The sequence below is a fragment of the Aedes aegypti genome, chromosome 2 (assembly GCF_002204515.2).
Source record: "Aedes aegypti strain LVP_AGWG chromosome 2, AaegL5.0 Primary Assembly, whole genome shotgun sequence".
Lineage (NCBI taxonomy): Eukaryota > Metazoa > Arthropoda > Insecta > Diptera > Culicidae > Aedes > Aedes aegypti.
Genome location: NC_035108.1, coordinates 214,108,723 through 214,113,926, shown reverse-complemented (window position 1 = coordinate 214,113,926; position 5,204 = coordinate 214,108,723).

Below are 5,204 nucleotides of genomic sequence, written 5' to 3'. Positions count from 1 at the left end.
GATGCTGACTATCCAGTCCAGATTAAGGAATAAAAACTTTATGCATTATTTGATCATGTATAGATGTTTATACATATTAATTAAAACTATAGTTTAGAGATAGCTACGCCAGGAAATCTTACCTTGAAGTTAATTTAGGAAATGTTTTCAAAAAACAAATATAACTGTTATTAACCTAAGATCCGGTCATATCACTGACAAACATATCCGCGTCTATTTTTGTTCACATTTTAAGCCGACAGACTTTATTTGCCAAAGTTATCATTTTGCATTCGTACATCGTGTGGCAGGCAAGATGATACTCCATGTTTAAATAGCAAAAAAAAAATCCATTATGAAGTGATCCTTATATCAATCTACAGGCTCCAAATATGTGTTTTGATAAGCTCTTAAGCTGACAGGAAGACAACTTTGCTGAGAAACTGACAATAAAAAAATAATACACAAATACTATTTTTGATGGGCCACCCTACATCAACTAATGAAAAATGCTCTAAAATGGTCAATTTAAGAGCTAGAAAAAAAGTTGTTTAGTCAAATCAGCTTAAAATTTTCTGATCTTTAAATTTGTATAACAAACTATACCGATATTCTTTGAAATAAAAAAGTTTTGATAATTAACTTTTTTTATAAGGGGCCACCCTAATTTCCGTTCCGACCAAAAAAATTGTTTTCAAATTAGGAAAAACTTTGTAGAACATTATTTTTACGTAAAATCACAATTGAAGGTGTGAGTTCCATCTTTCCTCCTAAAACCCCAATCCGTCCCACTGTGCAATGCGACTTAACCTTAGTAAGATACTGGGGTCATAATGACCCAAAATCGAATTTCAACCTGCAATATCTCTGTTGTTATCAAACGGATCTTTCTGAAATTCCCTGACTTTTAATATTTTGTGGAAACGAAGCGCAAGACCAAAAAAATTTTTTCTTAAGGTGATTCTAAGATGGCGCCACAAAAAAACAACTTAATAAGATACTGGGGTCATTATGACCCAGAAATGTATACCCCTATAAATCAGCGAAATATCAACCGAATAATGAAATTTATGCCGCATTCGAAAGATATACTCCTCAAGATTCTGATCACTACCCGGAATACCGGTTCCGGATCCAGTGGCCACCGGGAATCGGCTACGAAGGGGACCATGTTGGCCACGTGGAATTTCAGTACACTCAGTCCAGAAATCTGCAGTCATCACCAAATTGTATGAGATTCAGGCCATATAGGAATGTACTGTCTTCAGCAAACTTGTTTCGGGGACCAAGAACTTCCACATGGCATACAATTTAGTTCAGAACTCGACCGCGACGTGGCGCTAGCGTCGATATGAACTTCCGGTAGGGGCTAATTATGCGATAACTCGAGATCGCGAGCACATAGAAGGATGCTGTCTTCGGCAAAGTTGCTCAGGAGGATAAGGACTTCCACATGAGATACAATTTAGTTCAGAACTCGACCGCGACGTGGCGCTAGCGTCGATATGAACTTCCGGTAGGAGCTAATTATGCGATAACTCGAGATCGCGAGCACATAGAAGGATGCTGTCTTCGGCAAAGTTGCTCAGGAGGATAAGGACTTTCACATGAGATACAATTTAGTTCAGAACTCGACCACCGCGTGGCGCTAGTGTCGATATGAACTTCCGGTAGAGGCCAATTATGCGATAACTCGAGATCGCGAGCACATAGAAGGATGCTGTCTTCGGCAAAGTTGCTCAGGAGGATAAGGACTTCCACATGAGATACAATTTAGTTCAGAACTCGACCGCGACGTGGCGCTACCGTCGATATGAACTTCCGGTATTGGCTAATTATGCGATAACTCGAGATCGCGAGCACATAGAAGGATGCTGTCTTCGGCAAAGTTGCTCAGGAGGATAAGCACTTCCTCATGAGATACAATTTAGTTCAGAACTTGACCACCGCGTGGCGCTAGCGTCGATATGAACTTCCGGTAGAGGCTAATTATGCGATAACTCGAGATTGCGAACACATAGAAGGATGCTGTCTTGGGCAAAGTTGCTCAGGAGGATAAGCACTTCCTCATGAGTTACAATTTAGTTCAGAACTCGACCGCTGCGTGGCGCTAGCGTCGATATGGACTTTCGGTAAGGGCTAATTATGCGATAACACGAGATTGCGAGCACATAGAAGGATGCTGTTTTCGACAAAGTTGCTCAGGAGGATAAGAACTTCCACATGAGATACAATTTAGCTCAGAACTCGACCGCTGCGTGGCGTTAGCGTCGATATGAACTTCCGGTAGAGGCTTATTATGCGATAACTCGAGATTGCGAGCACATAGAAGGATGCTGTCTTCGGCAAAGTTGCTCAGGAGGATAAGCACGTCCACATGGGATACAATTTAGTTCAGAATTCGACCATCGCGTGGCGCTAGCGTCGATACGAACATCCGGTGGAGGCTAATTATGCGATAACTCGAGATTGCGAACACATAGAACGATTCTGTCTTCGGCATAGTTGCTCAGGAGGATAAGCACTTCCTCATGAGATACAATTTAGTTCAGAACTCGACCATCGTGTGGCGCTAGCGTCGATACGAACTTCCGGTAGAGGCTAATTATGCGATAACTCGAGAATGCGAACACATAGAAGGATGCTGTCTTCGGCAAAGTTGCTCAGGAGGATAAGAACTTCCACATGAGATACAATTTAGCTCAGAACTCGACCGCTGCGTGGCGTTAGCGTCGATATGAACTTCCGGTAGGGGCTTATTATGCGATAACTCGAGATTGCGAGCACATAGAAGGATGCTGTCTTCGGCAAAGTTGCTCAGGAGGATAAGCACGTCCACATGGGATACAATTTAGTTCAGAATTCGACCATCGCGTGGCGCTAGCGTCGATACGAACATCCGGTGGAGGCTAATTATGCGATAACTCGAGATTGCGAACACATAGAACGATTTTGTCTTCGGCAAAGTTGCTCAGGAGGATAAGCACTTCCTCATGAGATACAATTTAGTTCAGAACTCGACCATCGTGTGGCGCTAGCGTCGATACGAACTTCCGGTAGAGGCTAATTATGCGATAACTCGAGAATGCGAACACATAGAAGGATGCTGTCTTCGGCAAAGTTGCTCAGGAGGATAAGAACTTCCACATGAGATACAATTTAGCTCAGAACTCGACCGCTGCGTGGCGTTAGCGTCGATATGAACTTCCGGTAGGGGCTTATTATGCGATAACTCGAGATTGCGAGCACATAGAAGGATGCTGTCTTCGGCAAAGTTGCTCAGGAGGATAAGCACGTCCACATGGGATACAATTTAGTTCAGAATTCGACCATCGCGTGGCGCTAGCGTCGATACGAACATTCGGTGGAGGCTAATTATGCGATAACTCGAGATTGCGAACACATAGAACGATTTTGTCTTCGGCAAAGTTGCTCAGGAGGATAAGCACTTCCTCATGAGATACAATTTAGTTCAGAACTCGACCACCGCGTGGCACTAGCGTCGATATGAACTTTCGGTAAGGGCTAATTATGCGATAACACGAGATTGAGAGCACATAGAAGGATGCTGTCTTGGACAAAGTTGCTCAGGATGATAAGCACTTCCTCATGAGATACAATTTAGTTCAGAACTCGACCGCTGCGTGGCGCTAGCGTCGATATGAACTTCCGGTAGGAGCTAATTATGCGATAACTCGAGATTGTGAGCACATAGAAAGATGCAGTCTTCGGCAAAGTTGTTCATGAGGATAAGGATTTCCACATAAGATAAAATTTAGTTCAGAACTCGACCACCGCGTGCCGCTAGCGTCGATATGGACTTTCGGTAAGGGCTGATTATGCAATAACACGAGATTGCGAGCACATAGAAGGATGCTGTCTTCGACAAAGTTGCTCAGGATGATAAGGACTTCCACATGAGATACAATTTAGTTCAGAGCTCGACCACCGCGTGGCGTTGGCGTTGCTATGAACTTCCGGTAGGGGCTAATTATGCGATAACTCGAGATTGCGAGCACATAGAAGGATGCTGTCTTCGACAAAGTTGCTCAGGATGATAAGCACTTCCTCATGAGATACAATTTAGTTCAGAACTCGACCGCTGCGTGGCGCTAGCGTCGATATGAACTTCCGGTAGGAGCTAATTATGCGATAACTCGAGATTGTGAGCACATAGAAAGATGCAGTCTTCGGCAAAGTTGTTCATGAGGATAAGGATTTCCACATAAGATAAAATTTAGTTCAGAACTCGACCACCGCGTGCCGCTAGCGTCGATATGGACTTTCGGTAAGGGCTGATTATGCAATAACACGAGATTGCGAGCACATAGAAGGATGCTGTCTTCGACAAAGTTGCTCAGGATGATAAGGACTTCCACATGAGATACAATTTAGTTCAGAGCTCGACCACCGCGTGGCGTTGGCGTTGCTATGAACTTCCGGTAGGGGCTAATTATGCGATAACTCGAGATTGCGAGCACATAGAAGGATGCTGTCTTCGACAAAGTTGCTCAGGATGATAAGCACTTCCTCATGAGATACAATTTAGTTCAGAACTCGACCGCTGCGTGGCGCTAGCGTCGATATGAACTTCCGGTAGGAGCTAATTATGCGATAACTCGAGATTGCGAGCACATAGAAGGATGCTGTCTTCGACAAAGTTGCTCAGGATGATAAGCACTTCCTCATGAGATAAAGTTTAGTTCAGAACTCGGCCACCGCGTGCCGCTAGCGTCGATATGGACTTTCGGTAAGGGCTAATTATGCAATAACACGAGATTGCGAGCACATAGAAGGATGCTGTCTTCGACAAAGTTGCTCAGGATGATAAAGACTTCCACATGAGATACAATTTAATTCAGAGCTCGACCGCTGCGTGGCGTTGGCGTTGCTATGAACTTCCGGTAGGGGCTAATTATGCGATAACTCGAGATTGCGAGCACATAGAAGGATGCTGTCTTCGACAAAGTTGCTCAGGATGATAAGCACTTCCTCATGAGATAAAATTTAGTTCAGAACTCGACCACCGCGTGCCGCTAGCGTCGATATGGACTTTCGGTAAGGGCTAATTATGCAATAACACGAGATTGCGAGCACATAGAAGGATGCTGTCTTCGACAAAGTTGCTCAGGATGATAAGGACTTCCACATGAGATACAATTTAGTTCAGAGCTCGACCACCGCGTGGCGTTGGCGTTGCTATGAACTTCCGGTAGGGGCTAATT